Genomic DNA, 26,461 nt, shown 5'->3' with positions numbered 1-26,461 from the left:
TCGGAAAACAAACGGTCCGTTGGCCTGTGGCCGGTAGTCAATGGCCGATGGCCAGTAGTCGCAAGTCAATGGCCGATGGCCGGTGGCCGAATTCAAAAGCGGACTTGTCTTCTCAAGGGCGGCCACACATGGGCGGATTGGAGGGTCCGATTTGGACTTATTCGCACAAGGGCGGCTACACATGGCTGTCTCTCATAAGAGAGGGAAGCCCTTTTGGCCTATAAAAGGAGGCCATTTCTACACACATTTCATAGTGTGAAGTTGATGTAACAAGGTGAGTGTGAGGTGGTGAGAGTGCAGCAAGGCGGGAGCTCCATTAAGGGTATAATCCCTTTGTAAATTACTTCTTGTTTTGAAGTACTAAAGCCATTGAGTGGCTGCTTTCCGTGGACGTAGCCCACATTGGGTGAACCACGTATACCGTGTGTATTCTCTCTCTCTCTCTCTACTCTATAATCTCGTGTATGTAAATCTGTCTCTCTCCATTAAGTAATCTACTCAATTATCTATTTAGCTACGTCTTATTTCCTAACAACCGGTATCACAGCAAGGTTTGCTCGTAGCTAAATTATCTCAAGGAAAGAATTCCTTAAATTGAGTGGGAGTTATGGCGGAGGAAGGGAAGCTCAAGATTGAGAAGTTCAACGGCAAAAACTACCAACATTGGAAGATGCAGATTGAAAACTATCTCTACCAGAAGGACCTCTATTTGCCACTAGGCGGTCTTGCGAAGAAGCCCGCAACAATGGCAGATGAAGCATGGATTGTCCTTGATCGAAAGGCACTGGGAACAATCCAGTTAAGCTTGGCGTCAACGGTGGCCTTCAATGTTTCGGAGATGAAGACCACGGAGGACTTGATGAAGTCACTTGACGACTTCTACGAGAAACCATCGGCATCCAATAAGGTATTTCTTATGAAGCGTTTGTTCAATCTAAAGATGGCAGAGAATGGTTCAGTTGCAGAACACCTAAATGACTTTAACACAAACATAAGTCAACTTCGATCAGTGAAAATCAATTTCGATGACGAAGTGCGAGCTCTCCTTATACTATCATCTCTACCGGATAGTTGGGACAGCCTTCTGATCGCTGTAAGTAATTCTATCTTTGGCACAAATACTCTTAAGTTTGATGATGTTGTGGGTGTTCTCCTAAGCGAGGAAATGCAAAGGAGAAGCACAGGAGAATCATCAAGTGTTGCACTATCAGTGGAAACAAGAGGAAGGCCTAAGGAGAGGTTCAAAAACCAAAAGGGTCGTGATCGCTCAAGGCGGAGCAAGTCACGCACAAAGTCAGTTCTTGAATGTTGGAACTGCGGCAAGAAAGGCCATGTCAAGAAGGATTGCTGGTCCAAGAAGAAGAAGGAGACAAAGTCTCAAGACAACAAGCCAACATCGGAGGCCAATGTGGCAGGTAAAGTAGAGCAAGATGCTCTAATTCTCTCATTAGACAATGTGTCTAATTCCTGGATAGTAGATTCTGGGGCTTCATTCCATGCGACACCACACAAGCAACATTTCCAAGACTATACCAAAGGTAATTTTGGGTATGTATACTTGGGAGATGATGAAGCTTGTGAGATTGTCGGCAAAGGTACAGTTTCTGTCAAAACTACTAACGGAAATGAATGGAAGCTTAAAGATGTTAGGCATGTTCCTTCTCTTCGCAAAAATTTGATCTCTACAGGACAATTGGACGATGAAGGTCACAACATTGCATTCGGAAACAAACGGTGGAAGATCTCAAAGGGATCTTTGTGGTTGCCAAGGGTGAAAAAGTCGGTATACTTTACTTGTGTACTATTAGCACGCAACCTTCAGCTTGTGCAGCAACTACAGAAGTTGACAGTGCGGTGTGCCACTACCGACTTGGTCATATGAGTGCCAAAGGAATGCAAATCCTTCAAACAAAGAAGCTTCTACCATGTTTGAAAGAAGTGGACTTAGAGTTCTGTGAAGATTGTGTTTATGGTAAACAAAAGAGGGTAAAATTTCAAAAATCAGGAAATGAAAGAAAAAATAAAAAACTTGAGTTGGTTCATTCTGATGTTTGGGGTCCTGCAAGTACACCATCACTTGGTGGCTCATTGTACTATGTAACATTCATAGACGATGCGACTAGAAAAACATGGGTTTATGTCATGAAGAATAAATCCGATGTATTTTCCATATTTCAAAGGTGGAAAGCCTTTGTGGAGAATGAAACAGGTACCAAGGTTAAATGCCTCAGATCCGACAATGGAGGCGAATATTGCAGCCAAGCTTTTGAAAGCTTTTGTGCTAGCAATGGCATTCGGAGGCAAAGGACAACCCCAAGGACACCTCAACAAAATGGGATTTCGGAAAGGATGAACAGGACAATCATGGAACGAGCACGAAGCATGCGGCTACATGCAGGCCTACCGCTTGAGCTTTGGGCAGAAGCTGTAAGTACGTCTGTGTACTTAATCAATCGGTCACCCTCAACGGCATTGGATGGGGGAGTTCCAGAAGAGGCATGGACAGGTAAACCGGTGAATTATGCATTTCTCAAAGTGTTTGGGTGTGAGGCTTTCATGCACATAGATAGAAGCCTAAGATCAAAGTTAGATACAAAGTCCAAAAAGTGTTTCTTCATTGGCTATGAGAAGGAGACTTTGGGTATCGCCTATGGAATCCTGAAGATGGTAAAATCTTAAGGAGTAGGGATGTAATTTTTAACGAACAAAATATGTACAAAGATTACTTGGAAAGAAAACAAACAAAGGAAACAGGTGATGAGTACATGGAGCTTGAGGACGGTGAAGAATCAAGGACTGCAAACGGTGACAATGTGCAACAACGTCAACCAAATGAGGAGCCTCAACCTATTCCCCGAAGATCTACAAGAGCAAGTAGACCTCCAGAAAGGTTTGTTCCTTCCTTCAACCATCTCTTGATCTCAGATTCTGGAGAGCCCGAATCATATGAAGAAGCTATGCAACATGAATCCAAAGAAGAACGGACGAAGAGCATGCAAGTGGAGATGGACTCACTACATCGCAACCAAACATGGGAGTTGGTTGAGTTGCCTAAAGGTAAGCGGGCACTTCAAAAAAAATGGGTGTACAAGCTAAAGGAAGAAGAAGGTGGGAAGAAAAGGTACAAGTCTAGGCTTGTGGTAAAAGGTTTTTCTCAAAAGAAAGGTATTGACTTCAATGAAATATTTTCTCCTGTTGTAAAAATGAACTCAATTAGGCTTGTCTTAAGCCTTGTGGCTGCTCATGAAAATCTCGAGCAAATGGATGTAAATACGGCATTCCCTCACGGTGACTTAGAGGAGGAAATCTACATGCTTCAACCAAAGGGGTATGAAGTAAAAGGTAAGGAGAAAATGGTTTGCAGATTAAAGAAGAGCTTGTATGGTTTAAAGCAAGCATCAAGACAATGGTACTTGAAGTTTGATCGATGGATGTTGGATCATGGATTCACAAGATGCAACTTGGATCACTGCGTCTACACGAAGAATTTGGGAGATGGGAAATTCATCATCCTAATGTTGTATGTTGATGACATGTTGATTGCAAGTGCTAACATGCAGGACATCAAAGACCTAAAAGAGGAGCTGTCCAAATCTTTTTCAATGAAAGATTTAGGTGTTGCAAAGAGGATACTTGGTATGAAAATATCAAGGGACAGGACGAAGAAGACAATAAAGCTATCTCAAGAAGATTACATCAAGAAGGTACTAGAAAGGTTTGCAATGCAAAATGCAAAACCAGTTTCTACACCTTTGGCTGGTCATTTTAAACTAACGAAGGATATGTGTCCAAAGACACAAGAGGAGATAGCCTATATGTCTAAAGTTCCATATGCTGTAGCGGTAGGTTCTCTAATGTATGCTATGGTCTGGACAAGGCCAGACATTGCACATGCAGTGGGAGTTGTGAGTAGGTTCATGGACAACCCAGGTAAAGAGCATTGACAAGCTGTGAAGTGGATACTTAGGTATCTAAAAGGGACAACAACAAATGCTTTGTATTTTGGAGGAACTGATATTTTTCTAAAAGGGTATGCTAATGCAGATATGGCAGGTAACAAAGATACTCAAAGGAGCACTACTGGCTATGTGTTCACGATTGGAGGCACAGCAGTAAGCTGGGCTTCAAAGCTACAGAAAGTGGTTTCACTTTCTACCACGGAAGCAGAGTATGTAGCAATGACGGAGGCAAGCAAAGAAATTCTATGGCTTCACAGATTCTTAGAAGAGCTTGGATTCAAACAAGACAATTGTGTCTTGTACAGTGATAGCCAAAGCGCTATCCATCTTGCAAAGAACTCAGCCTTTCATTCAAGGACAAAGCACATTGAGGTGAGATATCACTTCATACGCACTCTTTTGGAACAGGGACAGCTAAAGCTAGGAAAGGTGCATACAAGTGAAAATCCTGCAGACATGTTTACAAAGGTGGTCAACAAGGAGAAGTTGAGCTTTTGCTCATCTTTAATCGGCATTCAAGGATAAGAAGCCAGAATGGAAAGCAATCACAGGTTTGGTTTGGAGATCAGTCTCCAAGTGGGAGATTGTTAAGTATGGAGCTTGATTTACCCCTGTAATTTTCTGTGGTAAAAGCGCACATTTGTAAGGCCCCCATTATGAGGAGAAGCCATCGTGCGTGAAGGAAAATCACTCACCGGAAACCAAAATTTTCACGGACAAGAATCAGGGGCAACTTTAGAGGCCTCGGGGGCGGAGGCCCCTGAGACTTTTTTTTTCACCGGAATATTATGGCCGGACGGCGGCCGGAAAGTGGTCGGAAAACAAACGGTCCGTTGGCCTGTGGCCGGTAGTCAATGGCCGATGGCCAGTAGTCGCAAGTCAATGGCCGATGGCCGGTGGCCGAATTCAAAAGCGGACTTGTCTTCTCAAGGGCGGCCACACATGGGCGGATTGGAGGGTCCGATTTGGACTTATTCGCACAAGGGCGGCTACACATGGCTGTCTCTCATAAGAGAGGGCAGCCCTTTTGGCCTATGAAAGGAGGCCATTTCTACACACATTTCATAGTGTGAAGTTGATGCAACAAGGTGAGTGTGAGGTGGTGAGAGTGAAGCAAGGCGGGAGCTCCATTAAGGGTATAATCCCTTTGTAAATTACTTCTTGTTTTGAAGTACTAAAGCCATTGAGTGGCTGCTTTCCCGTGGACGTAGCCCACATTGGGTGAACCACGTATATCGTGTGTACTCTCTCTCTCTCTCTCTCTCTCTCTCTCTCTCTCTCTCTCTCTCTCTCTCTCTCTCTCTCTCTACTCTATAATCTCGTGTATGTAAATCTCTCTCTCTCCATTAAGTAATCTACTCAATTATCTATTTGGCTACGTCTTATTTCCTAACATGAAGTTTGTAGACTCCTCACTCTTGCAAACTAAGATATGGTGGAGATTTTGTAGCTGGCTAGGCTGATCTCAATGCAAATATCGATTGTTGCTGATGGAAACTTCCTACATACCCACAGGCTATTTAAACACGTTAGGGATTTTTGTTTCCCTCACTTAGCCTTGCATTGATGGTGTCATTTTTTTCATTAAAAAGTGAGTGAGGGTTGTGTGTCATCTTTGCTGATGAGTAACTTTGTCAACATGGATATTATTGAGCAACCTCCAGTTTCTCAGGTCTTTTTTTGTTTTCTCCTTTGATTAAGCTATACCTATTGTCATGATTCAATAATTTGCACAGTTGTCGCTGTTGGAATCTGCTACATGTAAACTAGCATTCTTTATTAATAAAACTTGAAGAATAATCAATTATTAATGTTGCTATAAATTTCTCTATTGCACCGTGATGGTCTACAATAATTTAAACGGCAATGCCCATTAACTATAAACATTTACCTGCCATGATGCTACCCCTCAATTGGGGATTAATGGAAATCATGGTTTTTTTTAATAAATCATTCTAAGGATAGTGGGATTTCGATTGTTTGTTTGAAGAATGTAAGAATTGATTTAGTTTCATAATGATGGATTTCTTGATTGTTAAAAATTGTGGATTTGTTGGTAAAAGATGTGAGTGTGCTTAAATTTTGGATGCTTTACTCAATTGATGGCCTTTTTTTTAAATGTGTTTTTGTTTGGAATTTTTAAGCATACAATCACAACCAAAAAAATATATTCAGCATAATGCTGTGAGATGGGATTCCTAACCTTCTGAGACTATGGACTAGTAGGGAAATTAAGTGGGCTTTGTTCTTCACCTATTGGTTCTCATATACTCGGGCATAGCAAGTTGATATGAATAGTTTTTGGCTTGAAATTTGAATACATCAAGAGTTATTGGTGCATAAAAATGTTTATCTAATCACTTTGAAAAATACAAAATGGAAATATGCATAGAAGAATATGGATTAACTCGAATTATGTAAAACTTGAAATATGCTAAAGAATGGATTGTAATTTGCCACTTGAATCAGGAGGGGTAATGGCCTTCTAAGATTTACTACATTATTAAGTGAAACTTAATGGTTAACTTGGATTATGTAAACTTAAAAAATGATTTAAAAAATGAATCACAATTTATTAAAAACTTATTGTTAAACATGTATAAAGCCACTTGCATTAGAAGTGAGATGGTCTTTTGATGATTACAAAATCCATGAACAAATAAAACTTTTTTGGGTAATAGTTTAAGTTAAAATAATTTTAAGTAGGACAAGGATAACAACTGATAGGTTTGTTGACACCTGTTAAACATATTCAAAGCTAATGAATCTATTGTCTTGTTTATTTGGATGCAGGTGAGAATGCTATCTTTACTTAAAGGTATTTTGGCTTAACTATTATCTGACTTTGAATATCCCTGCTGATTCAACCTGGATGACCTCCACATCTTTATTCCTTTTGGATCATTTGAATGATGCCTCAATCTTATTATATGTACAAAAATGAATCTAAGATTGAATCAATTTTGTACCGATCTCTCTCGGGTTATCTAAAGCCAGTTGTTTGTTGAATGTTATGTCCTTTTGTGTATATTATTAAGTTTAATACAACAACACACGCGTCCTAAACACAAGGCCTTCCCAAGTAACCGGGTGGACCAAGATGCTAGCTTTACATTTTTTTTTCTATAGGCTTTTATTGACCCACTATCTATAATTCATTGTTAAGTTGACAGGTCTAAGCTGGTCTTTCCTTGACTAAAGAATGGCTTCCTGCTCACGGCTATTGTAGTCTTCTGGCTCTACCATTTTTAGGTTGGAGGTTAATCCAAATTTACTCACCCATGTGTAGTTAATTTACTTCTTTTATTTTTCAAGATGAGTGAACTCTAAGCTCCTATTGGCTCATATCTTATTTTATTTCATTCATTCTAAGATTCCTTTTTTATTTTCCTTCTCACCACCTCTTAGGGTATTGTTGAAGAATGCATGTTCGAATCCACATCCATTGTTGGTAGGTCAACCTTTCATAGCCTCTCCCATAACCATTCAAGCAGCACAATTGGCCCACCCCAAATAGTTAACACATGCAACTGATTTTAAGTTTTCCTTTATACCCTTAGCAACTCAGCCTCTTCGCATCTCCTCTCCATTTGCTCATCACCCTCAGCTTCTGTGCGGCCCCTACTCCTCTGCCCGCCACCTCTCCCACACACCCTCTTGGTCTAACTGCCACATTGCTTGACAAAGTCTTCTTCAATCTTCACCCTTGTCCCTTGTTTTTTAATTGATTCCTTCTAATTCCCGATTTGATTTGATTGCCCCCCCCCCCCCCCCCCCCCCCCCCCCCCAATTATTTTAAACGGAATGTTCATTTGAGGATTATCCATGACACTGAGAAATATGCAAAAATCGTCGAAAACTTCCACTACAGACTATGAACGACATCCACACTATTTCCTACTTTGCTGACAAAGCCTTAAAACTCCTACTGGAGTACAATCTTCTCTAAAGACATTATTGCATACAGTTTTGATGAGACTTGCTTCACGTTCGTCGTGGATTTTTGATGTGGTACATTTCTTAAGCTTCAAACTCTCATTGACTTGATGAGGAAGTGGGTGCATACTCAATGGGTCTTCTCCCTTAACTCGGATTATGAAAAACTTGAAAAGTGCTAAAGAATGGATTACAATTTTCCACTTGCATTAGGAGGGGTAATGGCGTTTTGACATTACTATGTGAAAGTTAATGGTTAACTTGGATTATGTTAAGTTGAAAAATGATTAAAAATTAATTAGAATTTAGAAAAAACTTATTGTTAAACATGTACAAAGCCACTTGCATCAAAAGGGGCGATGGTCTTCTAATGATTAAAAATCCATGAACAAACAAAACTTTTATCAATAGTAGTTTAAGTCTAAATAATTTTAAGTAGGACAAGGATAACAACTAACTGTAATACGTAATCAAGGCTAACAAATCATTGTCTTGTTTATATGAATGTAGGTGCTATCTTTACTTAAAAGTATTTTGGCTTAATTGTTGTTTAACTTTGAAGATCCCTACTGATTATATCTGAATGACCACCACAACTCTATTTATTTTGTATATGATGATGCCTCATTCTTATTATATTGTACAAAAATGAATCCAAGACTGGGTCATTTTGTTCAAATATGTATCGAGTTATCTAAAGGTAGTTGTCTTTTGAATATTATGTTCTTTTGTGTATATGTATTAAGTATAATACAACAACACACAAGTCTAAACACAAAGGCCCTCCCAGGTTACTCAGTGGACCAAGACGTTGGCTTTGATTGACCCTCTGTCTATAATTCTAAGGCTTTGTGAGCCCCATTAGAAAATAGTGTGGATGCAGTTCATAGTCTGTCATGGCTGTTTTCCATGATTTTTGCATATTTCTCAAGGTCATGGATAATCCTCAAACGAACATTCCGTTTAAAGGAAGTATGTTCATGGAAAACACAAGAAATATATTAATTACATGTGGGTGAGTAAATTTGGATTAACTTGAAACCTAAAACTGGCAAAGCTAAAAGACTACAATAGCCTTCAGCAGGAACCCAGTCTATATAGTCAAGGAAATACCACCTTACACCTGTCAATCTACGATGAGACTTGCTTATGCTTAATGTTGTTGATGGTTATATTGTCTTATTGGTAATTACCTTGATTCTTTACTTGGCGTCTTGGTGGGAGACACACACACGCACACACACTTGTTATTGATACCCCTTGAGGGCTTTTTTGTTGAAACTTTCTTTTCATAGGAAATCCAAAGAAGTTGTCTAAGCTCTGATCATATCGTTGAAGCTTTGACTTGTTTTTTTAAGCTTTGATCATATTATTGAAATCTCTACCCTAGGATGAATTCCCCTATTAACTCTTAGCTCCCTTTATTTCTAAAATCTTGGGCTTTACTTACTAATTATGCATGGTGTAATGCCTCCTTTTTTATCCATGAGACAAGGGTTTCAATTTATGCTGATAATACTGGTGCTATTTTTGTTTTGATGTTTAAGTGTGAACACATTTTTTTCACCTTCTATAATATTATGGTGGGAACTTCCTCACTAGCTACCAATATTAAAGGTTGCGTACGTGTTACTGCATCCCATCTTCTGCATTAATTTTTCCCTCCCCCTTGCGCTTGATTGTAGCTAACACCCTCTGCATTTGCAACATCAACTGCAGATCCTTTCCTAGTATGGTTTTTCACCATCTGCCTACTCTCTCTCTCTCTCTCTCTCTCTCTCTAGGTACCGACATGAAGCCTTACCTATTGAGCATCCCTTTGAAGTTTGTACACTCCTCACTCTTGCAGACTAAGATATGGCAGAGATTTTGTAGTTAGCTAGGCTGATCTCAATGCAAATGCCAATGATTGATGATGGAAACCTCATGCATACACACAACTTATTTAAACAGGTGAGGGATTTTCATTTCCCTCACTTAGCCTTGCATTGCTGGTGTTGGTTTTTCATATAAAAAAATGAGTGAGGGTCGTGTGCCGTCTCTATTGATGAGTAACTTTGTCAACATGGATATTATTAAGCAACATCCTGCTTCTCACGTCTTCTTTCATTTTCTCCTTCAAGGTTAATCAAGGGTTAATTACTATGCACCATGTTGGTATGAATTTTAAGAGCAAAAAGCTTTTTAATTGGGTCGTGATGGTCTGCAGTAATGCAAATGGCGATGCCCATTAAGTGTAACATGTACCTGCTGTTGTGATGGTAGACTTGGTTTCAGGATTAGTGGAATCATGGTTTATTTTTAAATTATCCTAAGATAGTGGCGTTCTAATTGTTGGTTAAAAGAATGTGAAAATTGCTTTAGTTTTTGGCCTGGGAAAACTATGAACAAATCTTGCAGTATTAATTAAATTTCAAATGACCTGGTGATGTTGTTCTAATGTGATGCTTTTTTCATTATTTTGGTTCAAAATAATTAGAGTGTAGTACATATTGGTTTGTGGATTGTACTTCCTCTCTCGTATTGCTAGAGATATGTGGTACTTATAGTGGGCTATGCCATAACTGTTTTGAAGAATGGCATATTTCCATGTGATAGGCTGCAAAATTTAGAGCTACTATTGGGAATACCATATGGGTCTTGGATAATTGACTAGATCTTGTCTAATTGTTAATGCTACTTAGGAGTTTCTTGAAATTCTACTCGTTCATGAAAAAATTTCAGTTTTTGGTTTTTACCTTTTCCCTAGCCTTGGCTAAGATGTATTCTTTTGATATAATGATGGGTTTCTTGATTGTTTAAATCTCTGAGCTTGCTTAAATTTTGGATGCTTTACTTCATATCTAATTTTTAAAGCTTCATGTTATTTTTTCAAATAATGCTAATGAGCTCAACTCATGGCCTAAAATTTATTCAAAAAAAAGTGTTTTTGTTTGGAATTTTGAAGAATACAATCACAACAACAACAACAAAATATTCAACATAATGCCACAAGATGGGATTCCTAACCTTCTGAGACTATAGACTGTTAGGAAAATTATATGGAGTCTTTCTTCACCTGTTGGTTCTCATATACTTGGGCATAGCAAGTTGATATGCCTAGTTTTTGGCTTGAAAATTGAATATCTGGACTTATTGGTGCATAATAATGTTTACCTAATCACTTTGAAAAATAAAAAATGGAAAGATGCATAGAAGAATATGGATTACTCGGATTATGCAAAACTTGAAAAATGTTGAAGAATGAATTGTAATTTGCTACTTGCATCAGGAGGGGTAATGGACTTCTGATGATTTACAACATTACTACTCGTTCTACTCGTTAATGGAAAAATTCTACTTGTTCTTGGCATTCTACACGTTCATGAAAAAAAATCAAATTTTTTGGTTCTTACCATTCCCCTAGCCTTGGCTAAGATATACTGTTTTGGTATAATGATGGGTTTCTTGACTGTTTAAAATTGTGGACTTGTTGGAAAAAGATGTGAGCTTGCTTGAATTGTGGATGCTTTGTAGAGATCTAATTTCTAAAGTTCTAAACCATTGATTCACTTTATTTTTTCAATATTTGGGCCTAGAATGTTGGTGAGCTCAACTCATGGCCTAAAAGAAAATTAAAAAGATGTGTTTTTGTTTGGAATTTTTAATCATACAATCACAACCAAAAATATTTATTCAGCATTATACCACGACATGGGATTCCTAACCTTTTGAGACTATGGACTATGATTCCTACATTATTGGCCTCCTAGCTACTTCATGGATGCTGAGTTGCCATCCTCATATCCACAATCCTCAAGCATCGAGAGTCATTGATTATCTCACCAAAGAGCATTTTGACACACATACACTCACACATTAGTCATTGACTAATTATTATAGTAACTACGAGCTAAAAATACAAACACTAACACACACACACACACACACACACACACACACACACATTGTTCATACACAAAATTATTACTCCTATTGCCTAATATGGAGTCAGAACACTGAACCAGGGAGTTAAAAACATGAGAACTTTCCTGCTAAGTTAACATCTTATCCTCCCTCACTAACAACCACTCAAAATTTTGCCTCCCATTGCCTTATGTTGTTGGGAGCATTGAGCTAGTGTGGTTTTTAAATATATTAAAAAAATGAGAACTCACATACTTTTTCACATGTAAAAAACCCCATTTTTTTGGCAAGTCTCAGAACGGTATCCTAGCCAAGGCAAATATTGTAAAAAGTTCACAAGCAATTACTATCCTCCAAGCATGTAGTTGCAAGTTTTTTTCTAACAGTGCTGGAGGAAACCCCTACTGAGATAAATACGTTTCAGGCTTCTTAGTCGATACATATCGTTCCTCCATGGTACAGATACTTAAATTCAATAAAAACCTACTATGAAAATTTACCCTGTGAACCCTTTTTATTGAAATTTTCACCTAGTACGTACTTTATCACTTTTGATTTTCATCCACTTATGTCAGGAATAGTGGATTATTTTTTTTAAAAATGCTTCCTATACTCATGGTATGACATGTTTGCAATCTTCGCTTGCTAAAGCTGCTTTTGCAAGATGTGGTAATTAAAATTTGTGATGCCCTTGCATGCGCAAGAGCACGCGTGCACACACACACACACACACACACACACACTACCTACTATATTATTTATCCACGGCGTTAAGGACAAATTCAAAAACGTATTCTGCTATCGCGTTGCAAACAGATTTTCGAGCGTTCGCTGACACAGCCATGCGCAAAATAATATATTTAATTTTGTCTAAACATACACACACACATATTGTGGAAGAATCACTAGCTCATTGCTATTTAAAAAGAGTCTTGTGCTGCAAAACCTCACTCTGGAAGCACTCCAACACTATTACATTCGATGCCTATTTTTGCCTTACGTTAGATGCGTGTTTTGAGCTCTACAAGCACGCAATTGCTATGCGCATGTATCTGTTTTAAAGTATTAGTATGAAGCATTTACCTACTCATAAGCCTTGAAGGGGCACACATTTTTTCTCACTAGCCAACACATTAGTGTTTACTGAAAAAACTCCGAATACCGTGCGACTCTTCTAAAGAGACTACAAGCTCGGTGTTGTCTTCTGAAATTCTCCTTCAACAACGGATCTCATGGCAGAGAAACATGCAGAAATAGAAGCCGTGAACTCATCCTCCTCCTCCTTTTAGGTGGAGTGTGTCCTATGTTTCAAGAAGGTTTTTGTTAGGTTTAATGGCCATGTGGCCAACCGCCCATCACTAACTACTACTAACCCTAAGTGTATAGCTATACACTTGTGTGAGCCACTAACACTACGTACAATTAGTATTGTGCCTTAGTGCATAAGATAGAGAAGAAAGAAAGGGGGCACACAGTGTGTGTTGGCTCTCGCCCTCCAACCTGTGTGTGTGGCTATGGTGGTGTGTTTTTGAGTGTGTGTGCGTATTCATCTTCCTCTTCCGCTGTGCTCCCGGCTCCTCTCCTTCAACTGGTATCAGAGCGGTTTCATTCCCAAAATCGCTTCTATACGTGCGCACTTCAAGAGTGCAAACAGGGTTCCAACTTTGGCATCAGCAAGTTCAACATTTCGAGAGCGTTTCAGTAGGTGTCCTAGTATTTTAACCCCCCTTTCAAAGCATGCCATCAGAAACCTCATTCGTGCTACAATTCAAGAGCTGTATTTTCAGCCCTCTTTTGTGTTGTAGAGCTTCCATAGCCATTACACGTACCATTGTCGCAGTCTCTTCCATCTACGAGATTCCACAGCTCATTCGAGAGTGTGTAGCCTTTTTTGGATTGGCCTCATACACACACATAGAGTGGGAGTTTGACGACATTGTCTTCTTCGACTACATGTGCAGATACAGGTACAGGTACAGGTACATAAAGCAGCTTGGTTAGCTTTCTCTGTGCTTCTTGGACTCGATCTTGGCTTCGGCTACGACATTTGCATCAACTCACAAGCTACAGGTTTCAGTGCTTGCGATATTCTGGTTCTAGTGGTGGGAGCAATTTTTTATGCATACATGCATATGTTGGCACTTTTGACAGTGTTTGAGCTCTTTTGAGAGCAGTTTGACTCCCCCCAGGGATATTTCTTTGCATGCACATGCTTTTGGTGCTTGTTTAAGCATCATGACAGACTTATACGTCTTTGTGGATACTACCATTGTACGCTTTTGTGGAGCCATCTTTTGGCTAGTACGGCAGTCCCAGCCATTTCTCGGACTTGGTCCGGATGATAGCCTTTTCTGAGACTTGGCTATATGTTTTGTTGCTTAACCTATGTTGTTGAGGATTGATAGCATGAGGTTCTCATTGAGCTGGGGTATTCTCAAATATGGAGATACCTTCGGTGATACAGGTAGCTGGGGCATCCCTTACGAGGCCTCGCCATAAGACATGTATAGAGTGGTATAGGTGCTTTTGACACCAAGTTGGCGGTCTATGGTCAGTTTGACAGTTTATACGCCTCAGCTGGTCTCTATACATTGTGCTTTTGAGAGGTATTCCCCTCTTTTATGCTTTGTGAGTGACATACTTGGTCATTTAGTCTCGTATTTTGGTTGACATAGTCCCAAATACAAAGGAGACTCTGCCGAAATTTTCCCAAAATCTTTTGGTAGTTTTGTCACCATGTCTACTAGCAAAGACCGTGACATTTATGACATAAAGAAGTTTGATGGCACTAATTTTCAGCTTTGGAAGAACCAAATGTATGATGTGTTTGTCCAAAAGAAGCAAAGTTGCCTATTGCCTGTGATGCGGCTAGAACTGAAGATATCCACATGACTCAGTTTCAGTGGGAGGAGCTTGATGAGCTATGCAGGTCTACGATTAGACTACACCTTGGTGAGTTAGTGTACATCTTAGTGTTAGAATGCAAGACTGCTCATGCTTTATGGCAAAAATTATGCGACACTTACGAAAAGGATATGGCTAGCAATAAGGTTTTCATGATGCAAAAACTTTTCAACCTTCATATGAAGGAGTCCGCTAGTGTTGCCAGCCATATCAATGATTTTGATTCTCTTTTTGCCCAAATTTGTACACAGTGCATGATCGTTGATGATGAGATGAAAGCAATCTTTTTGCTTTGTTCGTTGCCACCCTCTTCGGATATCTTTTGCACAGCTATTAGTAGCTCTGCTCCTAATGGTATGCTAAAATACGATGATGTTACTAGTGCACTTTTGTCAGGAGATGCGTTGGAAGACCATAACTAGCTCGCATTATGGCGAAGCTCATTATGTGCAAAGGGATGATAAGCAACATAAGGGCGGTCGTGCAACGTGAGTCCAAGAAAGAGGGCAATAGAGATGCATCAAAGGGTAGATCAAAGTCTCATGGTTGTCGCAATGCTATTATAGTGATAAGTTTGGTCACATAAAGAATGATTGTTATTCTTGGAAGCATGACAAAGAGAATGGCAAAGGTAAAAGCAAAGATCATGATGATAAAGAGGAGAAACCAAAGAGTTCGGTTAAGATTGATGAATTGAACATAGTTCAGGATGACAATGATGCGCAAGACATTAATATGGTGGCTGAAAATAATGATGTCTTTTATGATGCACAAGAAACTCTATCTTCGCAAAGTTCTATGCAAGTTGAACTCCTTGTTAGTGGTGAAGTATCCCTTACATGGATTCTTGATTCGAATGCTTCGTTGCATGTCACACCTCATAGGCATTGGTATACTACATACAAGGAAACCATTGGCTCTGTTATACTTGGTGACAATTACTCTTGTGACATTGTGGGCGTCGGTGATATTGCCATGGTTATGGCAAATGGGGTGAAGTTTATATCATGTTCCAGCCTTGACACGCAATCTGATTTTGATTGGACTCTTGATGACTTGGGTTACAAAGTCACTTTTCATTAGCAGTCTTGGCGTGTGGCAAAGAGTCATCTTATTATAGCCCATGGTTCTAAATTTGGTTCTCTTTATCCTCTTTATGTATTTGATAAAACAGTGTTCTTTCTGTAACCGAGCTGCCAACCGTTGCTTTGTAGCATAGCCGATTAGGACATACGTCAAAGAAGGGAATGGAGACACTCTCTCTTTTGGGCTACTTACCGTCTTTGTCTTTTTTTATTTTCCCTTTTGTGAGCACTGTCAATATGGAAAGCAAACACGGACACATCGTCCACATTTGTTTGACAAAGAAAGAAAACACTTAGAGCTTGTGCAGAGTGATTTATGTGGGCCTATGCCTTCTAAATCCCATGGTGGTGCATCCTATTATGTTACATTCATTGACGATGCAACACGGCATGTTTGGGTCTATGCCATCAAGTCTAAAGATGAGACCTTTTCTTGCTTCAAGAAGTTCTTATCTAGTGTTGAAACTCAGTCTGAACATAAGTTGAAAGCTTTGCGCTCAGACAATGGTGGAGAATATGTCTCCAAAGAGTTTACAGTCTTCTGTTCAAGTAGGGGAATTAAGCGTGAGTTTACAACTCCTTATACCCCTGCACAAAATGGTGTTGCAGAATGAATGAATAGGACCATTCAAGAGCGGATTATGTCTATGCTATCACAGGCTAATTTATCGCAAGCGTTTGGGCTGAAGCATTATACACAGTCGTGTACTTGATCAATAGATCACCACATGCTTCATTAGAGTTTTGTATACCTTTGGAGTTATGGTCCAGACATAAATTGTCTTATGAAAAACTCCACACATTTGGCTGTGAAGCTTATGCACATGTACCCAAGGAGTTGCAGGCTAAGCTAGATTCTAAGTCCAGAAAATGCATCTTTATTGGCTATGGTGTAGATGGTCAATTTGGCTATCGTTTATGGGATCCGAAAAGTCGATCGGTGATCCGTAGCTGTGATGTTGTCTTGAATGAGACTAAGATGCATAGACAGCCAGTGAAAGAGGGTGAATTCCGGAAAGTGACGTTCCCTGATGTATCACCTCCTATCTAGACAACTCCCAAGCCAATTACTACACATGCTAGTACGAGTTCTGATGATCCGCGGAGATCTCAAAGAGTCTCACATCCGCCAGAATGTTTTGTTCAAGGCATGGATTTTGTTTTTCTGACAAATAGTACAAAGAGGCTACGCTAGCCAATGATAAGGTTCAGTGGGAACATGCTATGAAGAGGAAGTTGTCCAGTATTGCAAAGAATAAAACATGGGAGCTTGTTCCATTGCCAAAAGGTAGGAAAGCATTGCCTTGTAAATGGGTTTACAAGAAGAAGATTGACAATTACAAAGCTTGTTTAGTGGCCAAAGGTTTCAAGCAAGAATATGGTGTCGATTTCCAGGAAATCTTTTCTCCAGTGGTCTAGATGACCAACTAAGAATGTTGCTTGCTTTGGTTTCAGTTAAAGATATGGAGCTTGATCGAATGGATGTCATTATAGCTTTCTTACATGGTGATCTCAAGGAAGAGATTTATATGCAGCAACCTAAAGGGTTTTTCCTAAAGGGCAAGGAACATTTGGTCTATAAGCTTCTAAAAAGTCTCTATGGCTTGAAGCAATCATCCAGACAATGGTATCAAAAGTTTTATGCATTTATGCGTTCCCAAGGCTATAAGTGCACTAATGAAGATCCATGTCTTTACGTGAAAAGATAACCCAATGGACAGCTTTTTATGCTTATCCTTTATGTAGATGACGTGCTTGTTGCTATTCATTTTAAGAAGGTATTGCTGACTTGAAAACCAAGCTGAAAAGTCGATTTGACATGAAAGATTTGGGTGAAGCCAATCACATTTTGGGTGTGCGCATTAGTCATGACCATAAGAAGAGGTTGTTATACCTTTCTCAAAAAGAGTATGTGCACAAGGTTCTTGATCGTTTCAACATGCAGAAGGGGAAGGCTTTGAGTACTCCATTGCCTGCATATTTGAAACTTAGCAAGAACGAGTGTCCCAAATCTGCTGAGGAAAAAGTTGCAATGGCTAAGGTTCCTTATGCTTCAACATGTGGGAGTCTCATGTATGCCATGGTGGCTACAAGACCTGACATTGCACATGCAATGGGAGTTGTCAGCAGTTTTATGTCTAACCCTGGTAAAAAGCATTGGGATGCTATCAAGTCAATTCTCAGATGCTTTATTGTAGGTAGAACTTGTCTTCATCATCTTCTTCTTCTTCTTCTTCTTCTTCTTCTTCTTCTTCTTCTTCTTCTTCTTCTTCTCTCTCTCTCTCTCTCTCTCTCTCTCTCTCTCTCTCTCTCTCTCTCTAATTGTTTGCATATGCGTGCAATCAACCCTTTGTCTCATCGCAAGAAAAATTAAGGATACATTGATTGTTTATCAAAAATTAAGGATACATTGATGTGAGCAATCATTGAAAATCTCTCTCTCTCTCTCTCTCTCTCTCTCTCTCTCTCTCTCTCTCTCTCTCTCTCACACACACACACACACACACACACACACATGCACACACAACCTCTCTCTACTCTATTCTTCTCATTGATTGGTGTCCCTCTGGCACTTATAGTGGGCTACGCCATAACTGTTTTGAAGGATGGCATCTTTACATGTGACAGGCTGCATAATTTACAACTACTATTTAATGATGGGTTTCTTCACTGTTTAAAACTATGGACTTATTGGAAAAAGATGTGAGCTTGTTGAAATTTTGGATGCTTTACCCGAGATCTGATTTCTAAAGCTTTAAACCACTGATTCACTTTATTTCTTCAATATTTGGGTCTGGGATGTTGGTGAGCTCAGCTCATGGCCTATTTTTATTTTTTTAAGTGTGTTTTTGTTTGGGCATTTTAAGCATACAATCACAACAAACAAAAATACACATTCAACATAAAATCGTGAGATGGGATTCCTAACCTTCTGAGACAATGGACTATGATTCCTACATTATTGGCCTCCTAGCCACTTCACGGATACTCATTTTCCATCCTCATATCCACAATCCTCATGCATTGAGAGTTATTGATCATCTCACCATAGAGCATTGTGACATGTTTGATTTGGTCCACACACAACCTCTCTCTACTCTCTTCTTCTCATTGATTGGTGTCCCTCTGGCACTTATAGTGGGCTATGCCATAACTCTTTTGAAGGATGGCATCTTTCCATGTGATAGGTTGTAGAATTTAGAACTACCATTGGGAATACTATATGGGTCCTAGATAATTGACTGGATCTTGTCTAATTTGTCGATACTACTTAGATGTTTCTTGGCATTCTACTCGTTCATGAAAAAATTTGAATTTTTTGGTTCTTATTCCCTAGCCTTGGCAGAGATATAGTTTTTTGGTATAATGATGGGTTTCTTGACTGTATAAAATCGTGGACTTGTTGGAAAAAGATGTGAGCTTACTTAAATTCTGAATGTTTTACTCAAGATCTGATTTCTAAAGCTTTAAACCACTAATTCACTTTATTCTTTCAATATTTGGGCCTCGAATGTTGGTAAGCTCAACTCATGGACTTTTTTTTTCTTTTTACTGTGTTTTTGTTTGGAATATTTAAGCATACAATCACAAACAAAAAAATATATTATGCATAATGTTGCAAGATGGAATTCCTAACCCTCTAAGACTATGGACTATGATTCCTACATTATTGGCCTCCTAGCTACTTCATGGATGCTGAGTTGCCATCCTCATATCCACAATCCTCAAGCATCGAGAGTCATTGATCATCTCACCATAGAGCATTTTGACATGTTTGATTTGGTTCCATAGGTTTTATATATATATATATATATATATATATATAGTGGTCTTGTTGGCTATGCCAGATGTAGTAGATGGGCTATCCCAATTCCCTTATGAGGAATAAGTCTATAGTCTCGGATTTGTTGGAGGTAGAACTTGTCTTTGTCTTCTTCTTCTTCGTCTTCTTTCTCTCTCTCTCTCTCTCTCTCTCTCTCTCTCTCACTCAAACACACACACACACAACCTCTCTCTACTCTATTCTTCTCGTTGATCGGTGTCCCTCTAGCACCTATAGTGGGCTATGCCATAACTATTTTGAAGGATGACATCTTTCCATGTGATAGGGTGCAAAATTTAGAACTACTATTTAATGTTGGGTTTCTTGACTGCTTAATGATGGGTTTCTTGATTATTTAAAAATGACATGGACTCGTTGGAAAAGGATGTGAGCTTGCTTAATGCTTTACTCGATATTCAATTTCTAAAGCTTCAAACCACTGATTCGCTTTATTTTTTCAATATTTGGCCCTGGAATGTTGGTGAGCTCAGTTCATGGCCTTTTCTTTTTTTCATGTGTATTTGTTTGGAAATTTTAAGCATACAATCACAACCAAAAAATATATATATTTGATTTAATGTCACGAGATGGGATCCCTAACCTTCTGAGAATATGGACTATATTATTGGCCTTCTAGCTACTTTATGGATGCTCAGTTGCCATCCTCATATCCACAATCCTCAAGCATCGAGAGTCATTGATCATCTCACCATAGAGAACTTTGATATGTTTTATTTGGTCCACACACAACCTCTCTCTTACACACATCCGTGCACACACAACCTCTCTCTACTCTCTTCTTCCCATTGATTGGTGTCCCTTTGGCACTTACAGTGGGCTATGCCATAACTGTTTTGAAGGATGGCATCTTTCCATGTGATAGGTTGTAGAATTTAAAACTACTATTGGGAATACTATATGGGTCACAGATAATTCATTGGATCTTGTTTGATTTGTCGATACTACTTAGATGTTTCTTGGCATTCTACTCGTTCGTGAAAAAATTCAAGTTTTTTGGTTCTTACCCTTCCCCTAGCCTTGGCAGAGGTACATTGTTTTGGTATAAAAATGGATTTCTTGACTATTTAAAATTGTGGACTTGTTGGAAAAAGATGTGAGCTTGCTTAAATTCTGGATGTTTTACCCGAGATTTGATTTCTAAAGCTTTAAACCACTAATTCACTTTACTTTTTCAATATTTGGGCCTGGAATGTTGGTGTTGCATTTTTTTAGAGAGCGAACACTATGTTTATATCCCCGCATCATCGCACCACGACATGCATATGCACTTTTGTCACCGCTGTATTGCATTTGTTTGCATCAACATTATCACTATCAATATTGTGATTGTTTGAACTACCGTGCTTAATCTTGGTTGAGGAAGGTTAGTCGTTTTTGCAGTGCCCGAGAGACTGGAATTTTGTAGAAGGATTGCAAATGAACACAGTCATCGTGAACAGGATCAATATAAAATACCAAAATGCTTTCTGTAGTTTAAATTCTGATTAAATTTCAAGTGCTCATTCCATTTATAAAATTATAAAGTTGAGTTTTTAGAGTAGGCATGATTAAAAGAAAAAAGATAAAATTGAAGATATGCCTTTGGGGGCTCGTGTCTGCTCGTGACAAAGAAGAGGGAGATGGGGCTCCATTTGTGCTCTGTCGGCTGCTGGGAGAGCAAGCTGTGAGCATCTTGAGCATTGTGTGTGTGTGTGTGTGTGTGTGTGTGTGTGTGTGTGTGTGTGTGTGTGTGTGTGTGTGTTCTTCATTGAACCAAGAGAGAGCCCTTTGTGGATTCTGCAACAAATTCAAGCAATCGAAGGTAGAGGGAGCCCTTTGTGGGATCTACCAAAAATTAGGAGGGAGAAAGAAAGCCCTCGTGGGCTGCTACTACAGGCCGCGAGTAAGGAGGGAGAGAGGAGCCCCTTCGTGGGTTGTAGGCCATTCGTGAGTGAGAACTGGTATAAGGGGTATGAGCCTCCCGAAGACCGGCCACGGGAGGGGACCCCCCACCTAGACACGTTAGCCTCACTCCACGCACTCGCGCACCGTGGGGACTCCACGCAAGGTTCCCCGGGGCACGCTATGACCCGTCGGCGGTGCGGCGGAGCCTGAGGCTACGTGGGGCTAGGGACCCGAAACGCAAGACTCGCGAAGACCCGCGAAACGCAAACGGCCGTCGACCCATGGAACGCAACCTCGCCCGAGCCGGTCCCGTCCGAGCCGGGCCCCCGAGAAGGCAACTTGACCCGAGCCGGTCCCATCCGAGCCGGGCCCTCCTGAGCCGGTGCCGTCCGTGCCAGGACCCCTTGAAGCAACACCTTGTCCCTCGGCCGCGCGCGGGTCTAAATCCCCGCCGGGCCCCTTGAAGACAGAAGTTCCCTCGGCTGCGTGCGGGTATGAATCCCCGCCGGGCCCCCTCCCCGACGCGCCCAGAAACTGGGGCGTCACACTTGGTATCAGAGCTCCAGAACGAGCTCCTGGAAACGAGCCGAAGACTAACATGCCCGACGCGCACGATACTCACGACGACTCCAACCGCAATGGCCCGGGTCGTCAAAATCCTGGTGAAGAGAGCTCCAGAAAGCAACCACACGCACTCCGCACCGTGACGCGTTCCCTGAACACCGGGCCGTCACCCGTGACCCGCGCCGGCCCCGATCCGAGCCGGGCACCTCCATGAGGAAAAGGAACGATACGAGCCAGACAGGGCTCTTCGTGACGCGTCCAAACAACGGGCCGTCACCCGTGACCCGCGCCGGCCCCGATCCGAGCCGGGCACCGCCATGACACAAAAAGCAAAGATGCGAGCCAGACAGGGCTCTCCACATGAAGAAAAGGCAGATGCGAGCCAGACAGGGCTCTTTATGACAAAAACAGAGAAACTCCAAAAACGCGACGAACCAAGCCAGCGGTGTTCGTCGCGCCCCGGCCACTTTGGTGGCCCATGCTGAGCTGAAGACCCATTCAAGTCTACAAAGAGACCACAGGGCCCCGAGCTATGCCCTCCAAACGACGTCCAAACAGGGACCAACTCGCAAGTGCTGCATTGCGACGGAACGCTATTTCAGATTCGGCTTTCAAGAAGCCTCCGCGCGGACCAACGCAGCAGGTGGCTCCGCGCACATCGGGTTACCTATTCGGGGAACGCTCAAGTACGGGGAATTCTACTTGGGTGTTCAAAGCATACTTTTTCAGCCTTCTGCCAAAACCCCAAAAATACTCACTCACTCACTTTCAAAAAGTACAAAAACAAAGCATGCCTACTTACTTGCATTTGGGAACAGTTTTTGATCACTTGCACTTATATGCACCCCTTTGTCCCCACGGCCTCATGCATAGCCGAGCACTCTTTTCCCACGTTCGACGCGGTCGTCGAACTCTCTTCAAACGGGGGTGTATATAAGGGGTATGAGCCTCCCGAAGACTGGCCACAGGAGGGGACCCCCCACCTAGACACGTTAGCCTCACTCCACGCACTCGCGCACCGTGGGGACTCCACGCAAGGTTCCCCGGGGCACGCTATGACCCGTCGGCGGTGCGGCGGAGCCTGAGGCTACGTGGGGCTAGGGACCCGAAACGCAAGACTCGCGAAGACCCGCGAAACGCAAACGGCCGTCGACCCATGGAACGCAACCTCGCCCGAGCCGGTCCCGTCCGAGCCGGGCCCCCGAGAAGGCAACTTGACCCGAGCCGGTCCCGTCCGAGCCGGGCCCTCCTGAGCCGGTGCCGTCCGTGCCAGGACCCCTTGAAGCAACACCTTGTCCCTCGGCCGCGCGCGGGTCTAAATCCCCGCCGGGCCCCTTGAAGACAGAAGTTCCCTCGGCTGCGTGCGGGTATGAATCCCCGCCGGGCCCCCTCCCCGACGCGCCCAGAAACTGGGGCGTCACACTTGGTATCAGAGCTCCAGAACGAGCTCCTGGAAACGAGCCGAAGACTAACATGCCCGACGCGCACGATACTCACGACGACTCCAACCGCAATGGCCCGGGTCGTCAAAATCCTGGTGAAGAGAGCTCCAGAAAGCAACCACACGCACTCCGCACCGTGACGCGTTCCCTGAACACCGGGCTGTCACCCGTGACCCGCGCCGGCCCCGATCCGAGCCGGGCACCTCCATGAGGAAAAGGAACGATACGAGCCAGACAGGGCTCTTCGTGACGCGTCCAAACAACGGGCCGTCACCCGTGACCCGCGCCGGCCCCGATCCGAGCCGGGCACCGCCATGACACAAAAAGCAAAGATGCGAGCCAGACAGGGCTCTCCACATGAAGAAAAGGCAGATGCGAGCCAGACAGGGCTCTTTATGACAAAAACAGAGAAACTCCAAAAACGCGACGAACCAAGCCAACGGTGTTCGTCGCGCCCCGGCCACTTTGGTGGCCCATGCTGAGCTGAAGACCCATTCAAGTCTACAAAGAGACCACAGGGCCCCGAGCTATGCCCTCCAAACGACGTCCAAACAGGGACCAACTCGCAAGTGCTGCATTGCGACGGAACGCTATTTCAGATTCGGCTTTCAAGAAGCCTCCGCGCGGACCAACGCAGCAGGTGGCTCCGCGCACATCGGGTTACCTATTCGGGGAACGCTCAAGTACGGGGAATTCTACTTGGGTGTTCAAAGCATACTTTTTCAGCCTTCTGCCAAAACCCCAAAAATACTCACTCACTCACTTTCAAAAAGTACAAAAACAAAGCATGCCTACTTACTTGCATTTGGGAACAGTTTTTGATCACTTGCACTTATATGCACCCCTTTGTCCCCACGGCCTCATGCATAGCCGAGCACTCTTTTCCCACGTTCGACGCGGTCGTCGAACTCTCTTCAAACGGGGGTGTATATAAGGGGTATGAGCCTCCCGAAGACTGGCCACAGGAGGGGACCCCCCACCTAGACACGTTAGCCTCACTCCACGCACTCGCGCACCGTGGGGACTCCACGCAAGGTTCCCCGGGGCACGCTATGACCCGTCGGCGGTGCGGCGGAGCCTGAGGCTACGTGGGGCTAGGGACCCGAAACGCAAGACTCGCGAAGACCCGCGAAACGCAAACGGCCGTCGACCCATGGAACGCAACCTCGCCCGAGCCGGTCCCGTCCGAGCCGGGCCCCCGAGAAGGCAACTTGACCCGAGCCGGGCCCTCCTGAGCCGGTGCCGTCCGTGCCAGGACCCCTTGAAGCAACACCTTGTCCCTCGGCCGCGCGCGGGTCTAAATCCCCGCCGGGCCCCTTGAAGACAGAAGTTCCCTCGGCTGCGTGCGGGTATGAATCCCCGCCGGGCCCCCTCCCCGACGCGCCCAGAAACTGGGGCGTCACAACTGGGCGAGCCCCTGTACCAAGAGGGAGAAGAGAGAACTCCGCCCTGCAACAAATCGAAGAAAGAAAGAAAGAAAGAGAGAGAGAGAGAGAGAGAGAGAGAGAGAGAGAGAGAGAGAGAGAGAGAGAGAGAGAGAGAGAGAGAGAGACTTGTGGGGCTACAAATAAGCGAGAGGAGAGAGAGAGAGAGAGGAACGAGCCTCAGTGTGCTACCAGATTTGGGGGGAGAGAGAGAGAGAGAGAAACAATTCTGTCCCTTTTGCCTTTTTCAATAATCAATCCATTTAAGTTACTAACCCCCCTCCAATGGAGGGTCCCCACAGAAAGAGAAAGAGAGAGATAGAGTCTCTCCCTGCGGGCTTGAAAGAGAGAAAAAGAGAGATTGGAAGAGAGAGAGAGAGAGGGCTTTGCCCCGAGCACAAGCGAGCAAGAGAGAGAGAGAAGTTCTCTCAATGTCGAGTCTAGGAGGAAGAGAGAGAAGTTGAGAGAGTGCATTAAAGCGGAAAGTGAGAGTGAGAGAGATAGCGAGGTTGCATTCAAACTGAAGGGGAGAGAGTGGCTCACCGCCATCAAACGGTGAGAGGTGCTCTCCTGCTTGTTCTTAATTTTGCTTGCTGATTTCAAGTGTCACTAAGAAGGCGGACATGGAAGCCGAAACTCCTATCAAACCACACAAGAGATGGAGCGACGATGATATCTAAGCGAAGATTTCCTATCTCTAGCTATTTGTACACCTCACGCACATTCGCTTTCATATAGCGACTCGTATAGCAAGCTTCCATCAAAGTTTGTAACTTATCAAAAATATTAAAGTTTTGTAAAATTCAACCCTTGAGGGTCGTGACAATCCCTCTTGAGCCTTGCGATCAAGTTTTGATTTTTGGACATAGAAGTTCACTCTCTTGCTCCATTTTGATATAAAAATAAAGCAATCATTTGTAAAAGTGGCTTACCCTCAGACATATAATACAAACACAATTTGTGCATATTCTCATTGTGCCAGTTCGTAAGCATTCTTTACATCATTTCGTTATCAATCAGTGCTACTTGGCAGGGGACATCTAGCACATTATATTTTTTCTAGGTTCCTTCCATCTTTCTCATTGGACTTTGGGGGTGGTTCATATTGCACTTATCATACTATCCTTGTTGGGTATCTGGGGGGGTCTTTGGGTCTTTGTTCTCTTTGCCTTCCTCGTCTAGATATTTACCAGACAGTGGCATGCTCGATGGGACCCAGCTTCTAGCATTTTTTCTTGAGTAAAGTTCCTGCGATTCCTAGAGATGGAGCTAGTTTTTCCCTTTTTGTTGTACCTGACTTTTAAGTTGGTTTCCTTCTTGGCAGCCATTTGGGATGCTTGCATATCTAGGCGGGAGGATTCCAAAAAGAGGGTTATTTTCACGTCTGCTTCTACCAAGACCTTGAGCTTTGATGATGATGTTGGTGAGCCTTTAGTTTTTAATAGAATTTGGGATGAGTTTTTAGCCCATTTGAGCGATGCAGTGGATGAAAACGAGGGCATTTCCCTTGAGG

The sequence above is a fragment of the Adiantum capillus-veneris genome, chromosome 17, assembly GCF_014529385.1.
Source record: "Adiantum capillus-veneris isolate H3 chromosome 17, ASM1452938v2, whole genome shotgun sequence".
NCBI lineage: Eukaryota > Viridiplantae > Streptophyta > Polypodiopsida > Polypodiales > Pteridaceae > Adiantum > Adiantum capillus-veneris.
This window is presented reverse-complemented; position numbering follows the sequence as displayed.